We start from the raw sequence: 13,451 nt of genomic DNA, 5'->3' as shown, positions 1-13,451 counted from the left end.
TCCGTCTGCACTCTGACCCCAGGTCTTGCTCTCCACCAAGGCTCCTGGCCCTGCCCTCCCTCCTGAGACCCCTGCGCATCAGCACAGGCTCCCCCATCCCAGAGTCCTGCTCCAGGAGGCATTTGCACTTATAGGATGCTATGGCCCTTGGCTGTCTCAGCGGGGAGGATAGAAGTTCGGGGTTCCTTCCAGCAACCCTGGTCCGTGTCTGCTCCTCGGCAGCTGCAGGATTCGGGCCAATGAGGATGGCTTGTGCCCGGAAATCAGGACCTGAGTGACCCCAGGGAGGCCTGCTGCCCTCAGGCTCCTGGTCCGTGTTGTGGAGCGAACGCGAGTGAACGACCACTGGGTCCAGGCCAAATTAAAATTTAGGGAGCCTTTATTAGCGGCTGGCGACTGCTCTCTCTCCACACAGGGAGTCCAGAGAGCAGCCCCGACCCTTTGTGCGGGACCACTTTTAAGCACATTAACCACATCCTGTTTTTGCAGAGCAAGTAACCCAAGACAAAACAGTTTTTCTTAAGCAATGTCAGGATCATGCCATTGACGACCATGTTATTCACAGGGTCATCCTGTTCTTCAGAAAGCTGACAGTGATCTATGAAAGAAGGCCTACGTGCTGGGAAGGGGCCATGAGACCGCATCTCAAGGCCTGGCCTGGTGTCAGCACTGACAACTCTATCTGGGGCACAGTCCACAGTCTCTCTGGAATGGGCAAAAATTCCCACTCTCCAACAGTCCGTAACATTGCAAGGGCCTCTTCCCAGGAAGCTGGGAAACAGTGATTGTTAAGGAAACGCAACATCATCGAGACAAGAGGTGGGCGAACTGTGTAGGAGCCAGAGAGCAAATATCTGGGCCCTGTGGGCCCCGCAGTCTCACCGCTACTTCTTGGCTCGGCCTTTTGGGGGTGACAGTGGCCAAAGACAACACTGAGTGACATGGCTGTCGCCCGAGAAACCTACTTACAGGCCCAGGTGGGGCAGGCCTGGCCCTGGCAGAAGTTTGCCCCCACGGCGCAAGTTTGCCCCCACGGCAGAAGTTTGCCCCCACGGCAGAAGTTTGCTCCCACGGCAGAAGTTTGCCCCCACAGCGCGGAGGAGCAGAGTGCAGGCCGGTGAGGCTGGGCCCCAGAGCGCCAGGAGCAGGAGGAGGTGTCCCTCTTGATGGAGGCCCGTTTATCTGCTGAGACATCACATGGATCCTTCTCTGCTGGAACAACCCAGAGGGTTTATGGAGCAGAGTCCAGCCTGGGCCTGTGGAGCCGGCTCTCTGGACACCGGTTCGAGACCTGCTGTGAAGGGACACGGACGAGAAAGTGGGAGATGCTGAGGGAGACTCGTGCAGAACCAGGACTCCCTAGGAGGGACACCGCGTGGTCTGTCCCACCGCAGGGCCTTCGTTTCCAGGGGCATCTGGAGCATGGTGAGTGCCGGACCTGGCCATTGCCTGGACACACCAAGCTTTGTACTCCTCGGGGACTTCTCCCTGGCCCCACTGGCCAGTGGGGCTTGCAGACCCTCTGGAGTCCCCAGATGTGCCCCGGTTTTGAGCACAGAGTCCTGAGGTTACCCAGTGGCCCCTCATTATTCAGACTCCGCAGGCATGATGCCACCTGCTCGCAACAACACTCGCGATGTTTCCATGCCGGTAGCAGCCATGAGCAGAGCAAACACTGAGTGGCCTGACTCCAGAGTCCCCGCCAAGGTCGCCCCAGTCAAGGTCGCCCACACTAAGGTCACTCGTGGGGTCACCATGACGACGCTGATGGATGGCAGCTGGTTGTCCCAGGTAACGAGAGGACCAGGCAGGATGGTGGCTGTCAGTGTGTCAGGATTCAGATGCGCTGAAGCTACCAGGTGATTCTGTTTTGTATATTAAAGCCAGCCACAGCAAGGAAGAGGTAAGGGTTCACCCTCTGAACTCAGACTTTCCATGAACCCTGGTCATGTGGAGCTTCTAACTGTCCATTAAATCTGGTGACGGCACAGAACAGTGAAGATAAGCTCAGACTGGGCAAGGAGTTTTTAGACAACATGTCTGTGAAGTTGTCTAGGATGCAAAGGCCCTGGGGTCAGAGGCCCCACTCCAACCTGCAGGCCCATCCACTCCCTCTCTCCGCCCAGCACGTCCAATCTCCTTCTGGTGATATGGGAAGCAGTCCTGGTCAGAGCGTGGCCAGAAAGGCTTCAAATGCTTCCAACAGCACCGGCCAAGCTGGACGGCCACCGGACACAGTGGCTGAGCCGGAGCTTCACATTCAGGCCTGCGCTGGAGCGGAAAACTGAGGCCACCAGGGAATCCAAGAGGCTTCTGGGTGCGAGGCCAGTTTCTCGGTGCCAGACTTGTGTCTGGGGCTGGAGAACGAGAAACGGAGAAAGTCTGGTCTCTGACCTTTGCCGTTAGCAAGGTAGCAACTTGGGTTTGCTCAGGCAGGTGCCCAAGCAGCTAGAGATGGCAGGCATGCAGGGGCCACCCATGTGGCTGCAGAGGAGCAAGGACTTACGGCAAACCTCTGAGAGCCAAGCACGAGGCCTTCGGCTGGCTCTGCAGCCCCAGGTGAGCCTCCCGACTCCTCTCGCTTCATCTGCCTGATTCTTCACCAAAGGGCTGATTTCTACACAGGAACAGAGTAGGGGCCTCCCTACTGTGTTCCCTTCCCCCCATACCCCACATCATCCAGACCAGCCCTGGAGGGCTGTGCGAAAGGAAAGGAGGTGACCTTGAGTGGTGCGCATGGTGGACAGGCTGCAGAGATGAGGGCATGTCCTGACCCTGGTCCAGCCCCTCCCAGAAGCAATGACAAAGGAGCAAAGAGCCAGTGAGTTCCGGGGAAGGAAAAGAGCAGAGATGAACACCAGCCTGAGCAATTAGTAAAGTGCGCACATGTGTGTGTGCATGTGTGTGTGTGTGTGTGCGTATGTGAACATGTGTGTGTACAGGCTCATGTTGGCCATGACCATGGAGTTCTCTGCATCTAGTCTTTGTGTATGGGTGTGTGTGTCTGTGTGTACATGTGTGGTGTGTGTGCATGGTATGTGTGCGTGGTGTGTGTGTGTGTGTATGTGTGTGAATAGTGAGGCAGCATTGTATGAATAGACAGAAGAGAGAACAGGATAGACCGTCCACAAATGAGCAGAAAGTGCAGACATACATAGAGTGTTGGATCCCAGAGGGATTTGGTATCTGATAAAGGTGGCCTCTTTCATCAATGTGGGGAGGGGGCTATTGCTACAGATGGTGCTGGGCATCTGGGAAGCCCCAAGTGGATGTGTAACTTGCATCCAGCTAACAGGATGAATTCCACATGGATCAACCATGTAAAGCAAAAAAAAAGGAGGAAAATCCTAAAAACATTAGAAAAATGTGAAGAATTTCTTTATAACTCGAAACCAAAAATCATTATGGAAAAATTGTTAGATTAAATAAAAAATTTATTTTAAAAGACTGTTTAAGGGAAAAAATTACTATAACCAACATCCCAAAAGAATATTAGAAAAATATTTGCCCCTCATATCACAGATGTCCCTATCTATATAATAAAAACCCAGTGGTCGTAATGCCATAACGACCAAAGACCAGTCCCCAGGAAGTGCATTGATGGGTCCTGCAGCACTGGCAGGACTTGACACTGGGTCCAGCAGTGTGCTGGGTCTGGGTCTCATGCAATTTTGTGCGCTGGGCCTCTAGTAATATGTAAAGAGCTTTTGGAGAGAAAAAAACCAACAACCCCAAAGAAACGTGAGCAAGAAATGAACAAATAGTTTACAGAGAGTAAATTTAAATGACTCAGATATATGATGAGACAGTCAACCTCATCAATAATAAGATGCACGCAAATTAAAACCACTCGAAAGTACAGCTTTTAGCCTATCAGTGAAAAAGGAAGCAGAGACTGATGTGAGTAAGTAGGTGCTGTCAGGCTCTGTTGGTGGGAGGGCACCAGGACAGCTACAGAGAACAATTTTGCAGTTTCAAAATTAAAAATGCTTCTTACATTGGACCACGCCATTCCGCTTCTTGACATGCACACAAACTTCCCACTACTGCACTCTCTTATAATAGCACAGGTGTCCTCTGTGGGAGTGGCTAAGTAAGTGATGCTGTGCTAACATGATGGGAGACTATGCAGCTGTTTACAAGAAAGGGGCATGCTGCATAGACTGCTAGAAAGTGGGGTCGCTGGTGCGCTGATAAGGAAGAGGGGGCAGGGTAAAGTGCAATGTGCCTTTTGTCCCTTTGTTGGGAAACACGCGGGAAGTCGGGACCTATACTCACAGCTGTTGCTGTACTCAAAATGGGACTGTGGAAGGGCAGCTAGGCATTTCTAGCAATAGCCACCTTGGCAGGGGCGGGGGGGAGGGGAGGAGAGTGTGGGAAGAGGAATGCCAGTTCTCCGAAAGAATGGGCTTCCAAAGCTCCCGAGGCATGGGATTCGAGCCACAATCTAAGGTCATCACTGACCCCCTGGGTGGACCACTCAGGTTCAGACAAACGGCTCTGGCCTCATTAGTGCAGAATTCTTCCCATCTCTCGGCTGTATGAACACAGCACATTCCAGAATCAAAGACTGGCACTGGAGCACCTCAAGCTCCATCGGACGGAGACTTGGACTTGGCCTCTGCATCTCTCCAGGACGCAAGTTGTCTTCCACTAGAACAGTGGTCGGCAAACTCATTAGTCAACAGAGCCAAATATCAACAGGACAACGACTGAAATTTCTTTTGAGAGCCAAATTTTTTAAACTTAAACTTCTTCTAACACCACTTCTTCAAAACAGACTCGCCCAGGCCATGGTATTTTGTGGAAGAGCCACACTCAAGGGGCCAAAGAGCCGCATGTGGCTCCCAAGCCGCGGTTTGCCGACCACTGCCCTAGACCATCGTTCTCAGCTGGGGCGATGTTGCCTGAAGGGGGCATTGTTGGTCCTCACCAGCGGGATACACAGATTGGGAGTAAAATGTCAGTGTTGAGGGCGAGAAACCTTGACCAGGAAAAGGATGAACGCTCTGAGGGAAGAAAACAGAAATGAGGAATCTTCCAACAGTGAGATTTCCCTCCTCAGCCACCCACGCGTTGGAGTCCTGCATCGAGGCAAGAGGCGGACAGCTCATCTCCACCCTGCATGAAGACACTGTGAGACTTAATCTGGAGTAACACAGACAGATGCAAGGAAAGGGGCCGCAGGAGGCTCCTCTCTGTGAGGGTGGGCAGAGGGGACCAACCACTAGAGACTTGGCATTTTCATGGTGGTCCAAACCCTAACCACCCCACAGAGCGGTTAGCCCTGGTCCTGCTCCTGGGGGTCACCTCCAAGCCCCAGAGCACCTGCTGTGAGAGTGGCTTTGCTTAGCTGAGGCCTTGGCAGTGTCAGACACGTTTTGTTAACAGAGTGATTTAGGGTTGGGGTCTTGGTCCAGACAGTGTCAGCTTGACCTCTGGAGGGGATGGAACTAGGTCCGCCACAGGGGTGATGAGCCATGCCTATGTGATTGACCCCAATAAAAACCCTGGATCCTAAGACTTGGGTGAATTTCCCTGGTTGTTACAAAGCATTGCTGGGAGAATTAAGCGCTCTCCATAGGACTCACCTGGGAGAGGACACACAGAAGCTTGTGTCTGGTCTCCCTGGACCCTGTCCCATGTCTGGACCCTGACCCATGGGCCTTTACCTCGGCTGATTTTAACCTCTGTTCACTGTAACAAACAATAGCTGTGAGTAGTAAAACAAAAACACTTGGCTTTTTCAGGACCGGGATGAAGAAATACAGTTGCCGGGGGTTGTACAGTTTGGCCTTGCAACTTCCTGGCGTATGTGGGAGGCCCTGCCAGGTGCTCTGGGCCATGTGCTGGAGATGTTGTCTCAGGGCAAAGGGGAATTGTAACCTGCAGAAGGCTGACATGTGCGATGGCCAGGTGTGGTGGTGTCAGGGTGGGGGTGAGGCGGGTGGGTCGAGGACCCAGTCTAGCTCCCGCCTCTGGGATGGAGTGGTGGAAGCAGAGCCGCTGGCCAGTGCTGACAAGGGGAGCCTCCTGTTTGAAACTATTCACCCTTCCCCTGTGTCCAGAAACGGGTATGATCATCACCTTGATTCCTTAGCCAAAAGGTAAGACAAACAAGGCCTTTGGGGAAGAATCCATCACAATTAGTTAGGGAGCTTGTGTAATGACGCTAAGAACCCAAGAATCGAAGTGAATTTCTTCATCCTCCTGACCGGTTCCTTCCACCCACAGCTCAGGATGTGCTTCTGACCCTGTCACTTACATTGAACTCAGGGCCTTTGATGCTCAATGATCTTTCCAAACGCAGGCGGAGGGAGCACTGGCCTCTGCGGGCGCGTGCCATCTGCACAGCAGGCCCAGACGGACGCTTGGAGAGAGAGGCCCAGGTGTCTCATTTCACTGTCAGGGGCACCTGAGGTCTGTCCTCAATTCAAAGTCTCTTGACATTTCAGAGTTCGCAATGAAATCCCTTCAAAAGTAGAAATTAGTTCCTTACACTCTCTGAGTCTCTGAGTCCCTGGCACACGTCTCGCTCCTGCCCAGATGCCATCCTGCCCTGGCGTTGACCGTCCGCAGGCTCAGGGCGAGCTAAACATAGCAGCAGCACCGAGCTGGCTCCCTGCTGCTCCGAGGATGCCTTTGCTTTCTTTCTTGTTTTTTGTTGTTGTTGGGTTTTTTTGTGTTTTTTTTTTTAATGTGGCAATGAAGCCTCATTGCATGTCTAAAAGGTGAATTTGAATGGGAAGCACACATCTGAGAGTCACAGTACACGTGCCAGAGTGCTGCCCACCTCACTCTCATCCCAAAGCTTAGAGGTGCGCACGCCTGCCTTTAATCCTGAGCAACACAAGTGCCTTTTTCTAGCTCCCGATCCGAACCCTCAGCGAGAGTTCTGTGCTCGGGTCAGATGTAACACGCCGCCCCTTGGCTCTAAAGCAAGTCCTCTCTTCTCAGGACTGTTTGCCCCCAGGGGCTGCCGTATGTAATCATGTCACAAATGTCGCATGAAGAATCAGTGAATATATCTCGTTGGTCGGGAGAGCCTGGGGTGTGCCGCAGTGACCGGTGACCCAGGGTTCCCTCCTCGTCCACGCGTAAGTCCACAGCATCAGCTGTGGTTCTGTGCCGTCATCTCTTTCACTGGCCAGGCCACGTCCCAGGTCGAAGCCTCGTGTCAGCGGGTTGGGATGGTATACTCGCTCTCAGGGACGGACATGAAATACACAAACATTCACTCTTCCCAACTGGCCCCTGTAGAACCCACTTGCTCCTCCCCACACGATGACCTACTAGGCACAGCATCAGGCCGACAGTCTAGGGTTCGCTGGTCTGGAGATCCAGGAGCAAGTCATCTGCCCCCACACCACTGCAAGGCTGAGCAGGTCGGGGGAGCTGCCTAATAGCCTCCTTCTGAAGGGGCAGTGGGAGCCAGGGCCGCTGGCGCCCAGGAGTCAGAGATCACACGGGAAGTTGTAAGTGGCCGCTAACCTGGGGGTGGGGATGGTCCTGGATAATTCCCTGACTGCCCCCTGGGAATGGCTCTGGAGCCCCCCTTCTCCCGAGGCTCCCCCCGGCCTCTGACAGGCCTTCCTCTCCTTACTACTCCTGGCGGCATCTGAAGGGGACCCGGGGGTCAGGTCCTCACAAGGCGCTGAGCTACGTTGCTTTGGGCTTGTCACCCACGGAAGTTTAGGGGCCTGAATCTCAGAAGTCAGACTCCTTTAGTCCATGGGGTAGTTGTTTTTTTAATATGTTTTTTTAATTTTATTTTAGAGAGGAAGGGAGAGGGAGAGAGAATCATGGGTCGGCTGCCTCCTGCACATCCCCTATTGGGGATGGAACCTGAAACCCAGGCCTGTGCCCTGACCGGGAATCGAACCATGACCTCCTAGTTCATGACTTGACACTCAACCACTGAGCCCCACCGGCCGGCCATGGGATAGTTTTTTAACATTGTAGTTGGCCCCTTATCCATTTGACTCCCACGACTCTGCTGGGCACGCAGGCCTCCTGTGCCCTTCCGGGGGTGTGCTGAGGCTCCCACGCTCCCTCGGAAACAGGCACCCGGCAGACTGGTCCTGAGCCGTAGTTCAGTGCCAGGGTATGAGGTGTCACGGTGGTCACCTCACGGGTTCTAACGGAGGATGTGATGGCCGTGGACCTAACTTGGCCGTGGCTGGATTTTACATGGCTCCCTTTGCCATGCAAAGGCCAGCTCTGTTTTGTCATTCACGGGCTCTGGTCGAGGATGGGGCCTCTTCCTACCCTGCAAGTTCCTGCACGTCTGGCTTTCCTGCCTCCTCTCACCCCTCTACACTCTGGCCTGGGCTCTGAGCGCCTCTCCGTCCATGGATCCTGTAGTGCCATCCTAGGCGCTCAGGACGCCTCCCCCTTCTCGCCCCAGAGCCGCGAGCTCATGAGCGGCTCTCCATTGCTCTCTAGGCGACTAGAGGCCACATTACATGAAACAGCTCATCACACGGATTGCCTTGGGCGCAACCTGAGTGACTGTTCCTTTCTCCCCACAGCCTGGCTTTAAAGTCACCGCCACACGTTTTAGGGGCTGTGTGTGTGCAGGCACTGACTTCTGTGTCAGTGGAGGCTAGGTCACCCCACATCTCAAACCTCAGGGACTAGAACCACAAACTTGTGTCATTCCAGCTCCTGCTGGGTGTCCATTGTGTCCTGGCCTCTGTGGACAGAGCAGCTCCTCCCTGGGCCACTGAGGCCCATGGCAGGGATGGGGTCATGGCAAACCACATGAGGCTCTCAGAGCCACGGCTGGGGAACAGAACATTTAACTGGCCCGAGGGAACCACATGGCCACACCTGACATCAGCGAGGCCGGGAAATCAAACCTTTCCCTGGGAGGGGCACTGAATACTGAGGGACAATAATACAGTCTGCCTTAATTATGTGAGGGCTTTGTCATGATATTTTTCTACAATGTTAAACATGATATGGGCATTGGAATCAAATTACCTTCACATATTTGCCCTGCTGCACACTCCGAGCAGATTGCTTAACGTCTCCTGCTTAGCTCCCTCTTTGTGAAATTAGGATAAAGCTTTACGGAGCCACGCGGAGGGGGAGTGAGCCGTGTGCGGCATCTGCAGACGGCTGTACAGTAAAGCTTATTCAATAACAACCTACCATGAGGATTTGGCATGGGATTCCTGTGCCTACAGTCATCCTCACAACCATTTGATAAAGCAAGAATGCTTGTTCTCTCATGTTACCTGCAGCGTGGATCACTTTTGCAATTGTTCAGTAAAATCAGTTAGAGGAAAATCCTAAAGTTAATGGAGCTCCCAAAAAATCTGAAATATGGGAGAGGAATATTCAATAATATCCCTCAGAATCAAACTCACCTCCACCATACATTTCTGATTGGGAAATTTGAATTTCAATTAAAGTCTTTTTAAATCTCATCATTAGGCCCTGGCCAGGTAGCTCAGTTGGTTAGAGTGTCATCCCTTTAGGCCAAGATTGTGGGTTTGATCCCCAATCAGGGCACTTACAATAAGCAACCAAGGAGTGTATAAATAAGTGGAACAACAAATCAATGCTTCTCTCTCAAAAAAAAGCAATCAATAAAAATAAAAATAAATAAATCTCCTTATTGAATTCTGTAGTCACAGAGAGCTATAGCTACACACAGCGTGCACTCACAAAGTTAATTCAAGAAACCACTGACACTTATAATCCTGTGTGACGAGACTGCCTTGGATGGTGCTATCTTAGTCTAAGATGGATGGAAATGCAACTGTTTATAAAAAAATTACCCAGCCCAGCAGCCACCTTTCTGCACCAGGTGAGACATGACATCATGTCGATGAGGAGGTTGCCACGCTATAGAAAGACCTGTGGTTAGAAAGACAAAGATAACGTTCTGTGTTTGTCTCATAAAATCTCTAGCTACAGTGAAGACATTTTAAGTGATTTTTGAGATACAATACAGTGTAATACTTGGCCTGAAGACTGTCCCACAGCCTGGTCTAGGTCAGTGCCTCACACTTGTAGCTAACAGTTCAACGGAACAGCACTGTTTGAGAAAGTGCTATGAACTTCTTATTCAGTAGGTTTCAAATTGCCTTTCATTTTGCTTTTACTTATTCCTCTCCCTTCCCCCTGCACCGCTAAAATCTGTGCAGCTACATGAATGTGGTCACTAGCAAATGCGGACGACTTACATTGACGCGTTGGTGGAGACTTCTTTCCTGAGACTTGTAGCAAAACGTTTGCACTTGTCAAGCGCTCTTGTAAAGCTTTCTGACAGCTGCAGAGTTTTATTGCTGCCCAAATAAAAGTTAAGTGCCATCAAAAAAGGGCCAAGTCTTGCTTTCTATTTTTATTGCATCCATAGTTCTCAGTGTATTGGGCAATAGCTAGTGAACCAACTAGATCTCCTAGTCAGTGATGAAAGAGACATTGCGAATGATTGTCCTTAAGACTTAGACCTGCCTGAAACCAGTGTATTCACAGCCCTTTGTGTTATATCCAGCACTCGCCCCATGCCCCTGACCTGTGATTCTCTCTAGGCTGAAAGGACACAACTATCTGGTTAAAATAAAAATCTCCCTCCCTCCCCCCTTAATCCCAACTGTTACCCGTCTGCCCCCTGAGTGAGAGGCTGGGGCTATCCCCTCCTCACCTCTTCTCAGTCTCACAAGGAAGATTTCAGATGAGTGATAGACAGCAGTGCTGAAACATAGCAAGTGAATTTATTAAGTCTACACCTGGAATAAAGCACAAGCAGGCAACTCAGTTAGCCTGAGCACATGCCCGGTGGGGGTTCCCGAGGTTTTCTACCCTTCCCTCTATAGGCTGCACAGTTCCCTTCTACATTGTTGTGGCTTATCTTGGAATGTTGGTACATACATCTGGCCATCTTGTTTGGCAAGTCCTAAGGCAGCCCACTTCTTTGTTTAGTGGGTGAAATAAAACTCCCCTTTCTTTCCCTCTTCCCCTCTTCTAGCCCTAATAGCTATCTTTTGCCTAATACTCCCAAGTGATATCTGTCCTTGGGTTTAGCTGGCACAAATAGCATTAATTGTATCTTTGTTCTTTATTTTCCCAGGCCAGGGTGATTTAAGCTATGTATTTTCTGGATAAGGAGGAGGGTATAAACCACTTGCTCTCAAAATGTCCTTGGTTGGGGAAGATAAGGTCTTGCAATCCACACACTGGCAGCTAGCTGCTCAAACTGTTGGGCCTTGTTTAATTTTCTTGTCTCAGTTTCCCCATTCCACTTGCCCAGGAATTTTCCTGGCTTCTTAGTATCCTGCCACACAACCACTGAAGCCAAAATTTTATCAAAATAACAATTTGAAAGGAAAATACATTGAAAAGCAAAACATATGTTATTGATATCTTCAAAAGCCAGACTGGTAGTTTTCTGTCCCCCACATATTTCATTTATTTTTTATTTTGCATCTTATGTTTTTAACTTTTAAAATGATTTTTAGCGAGAGAGAGGAAGGGAGGGAGAAGAAGAAGAAGAAGAAGAGAGAGAGAGACATTGAATTGATGTTCCACATATTCATGCATTCATTGGTTGCTTCTTGTATGTGCCTTGACCCGGATCAAACCCACAAACTTGGCGTATCAGGATGATGCTCTAACCGCTTGAGCCACCAGCAGGGCTGTCTTCACAAACTTTAAATGTAAATGCAGAAGGGTTCCGTGGGCCCTAGTTACTGTTCAATTGACTTGAGAGCTACTCCACTCAGTGCACGCATTCCAGGGCCAAATAGTCGCTAAATGTGTACTATTGTTTTACTTCAACAAATTAATTAAAACAGATAAAATTCCATGGTGAAAAAGGAACCAAATACAGTTATAAGCAAGTTATGATATCATTATGTACACATAAAATCATCTAAAAGCGAAATGAGAAATGCAAATCTAGTCTCAAGCTTTCTGACATTGTTTTCATAAATGACTGTGACCTCAACACAACTTTCTCAGAAATATATATATATATATATATATATATATATATATATATACACACACACACATACATATATACACACACACATACATATATACATATACATATATATACATACATATATATATATACACACACACACATATATATTTTTCCCCCCTTGATTTCAGAAAGGAAGGGAGAGGGAGAGAGAGATAGAAACATCAATGACGAAAGAGAATCATTGATTGGCTGCCTCCTGCAAACCCCCTACTGGGGACTGAGCCTGCAACCCAGGCAGTGCCCTTGACTGGAATCAAATCTGGGACCTTTCAGTCCTTAGGCCAACACTCTATCCAGTGAGCCAAATCGACTAGGGCTCAGAAATATTTTTATGAATATATCCCTGTATCTATAATAAGAGAACACCATTATTTTTCAGAATAGAATTACTCTGCATAGAAGTTTTTGCAGTTGACAAATTGGTTATATTAATGCCAAACCACAGGAGAGAGCATTTCAAAGTTTGTGGTTTTCTGGACTGGCTTTATTTTGGTAATTTTTCTGTGAGAGAATCACCATTTAAAAGCTGCTGCTGCCCTGGCTGCTGTGGCTCAGTTGGTTGGGTGTCATCCCTTGCACCAAAAGGTTGCAGGCTTGATCCCTGGTGGAGGGAGGAGGGCATATGGGAGGCAGCCAATCAATGTTTCACTCGCACATTGATGTTTTCCTCTTTCCCCTTCTCCCTTCCTCTCTGAAAATTCAATATTTAAAAAATGCTGCTGCTAACAGTCTCTATCTTTAGAGATGTGGAAGTTGAATCACCTTGTCATTGATTTTGTTTAGTGTTAGTCATCAATGGTCCTTTTAATTAAAAAATAGGTGAGGCAGATATCCTAAGGGTCAGCTTTGCAAGGATCTGAGATATAAAGGATCTGAGGGTGAAATTAAGTACATTCTACAAACATCCATTTGAACCTTTGGCTTTATCTTTGGGGGGAAAGAGCCATTTCATAGGAAGTGGTATTGATCCCAAAGCCTGTCCCTGAAGGTTCAGAGTAGTCGGAGAGTAGTCAATGGACTGCTGTGTTCATGACAGGTTAGCAGGAGCCTCTAGAAGACACGCATCACAAAAAAGGGTTTTGCCTGAGCTGACCTGAGTTCAATGTCAGCCTTGGGTGCCAGAGAGGAGGACTAATAGAGCAGAGGCTGCCCTTGAGTAAATGACTATGTTTATGAGAGATGAGCACTAACAGCACTCTCACTTGGGAATTTCAGCCCAGTTGCCAAGAAATACCATAGTTGAAGGGATTAAGAATCCCTGTGTACCCCGAGGAAGTATTGCAACATTAGAAGCAGATCTTGGCTAGTGGCCTGACCATATTTTCTTTAAGATTTTTTATTAATTTTTAGAGAGAGAGGAAGGGAGAGGAAGAGAGAAACATCAATATGATAGAGAAACATGGATCATCTGCCTCCTGCATGCCCACTGTGGGGATGGAGCCCACAACCC

Source organism: Plecotus auritus (genome assembly GCF_963455305.1).
Source record: "Plecotus auritus genome assembly, chromosome: 11".
Lineage (NCBI taxonomy): Eukaryota > Metazoa > Chordata > Mammalia > Chiroptera > Vespertilionidae > Plecotus > Plecotus auritus.
Note: the sequence above shows the minus strand (reverse complement) of the source record.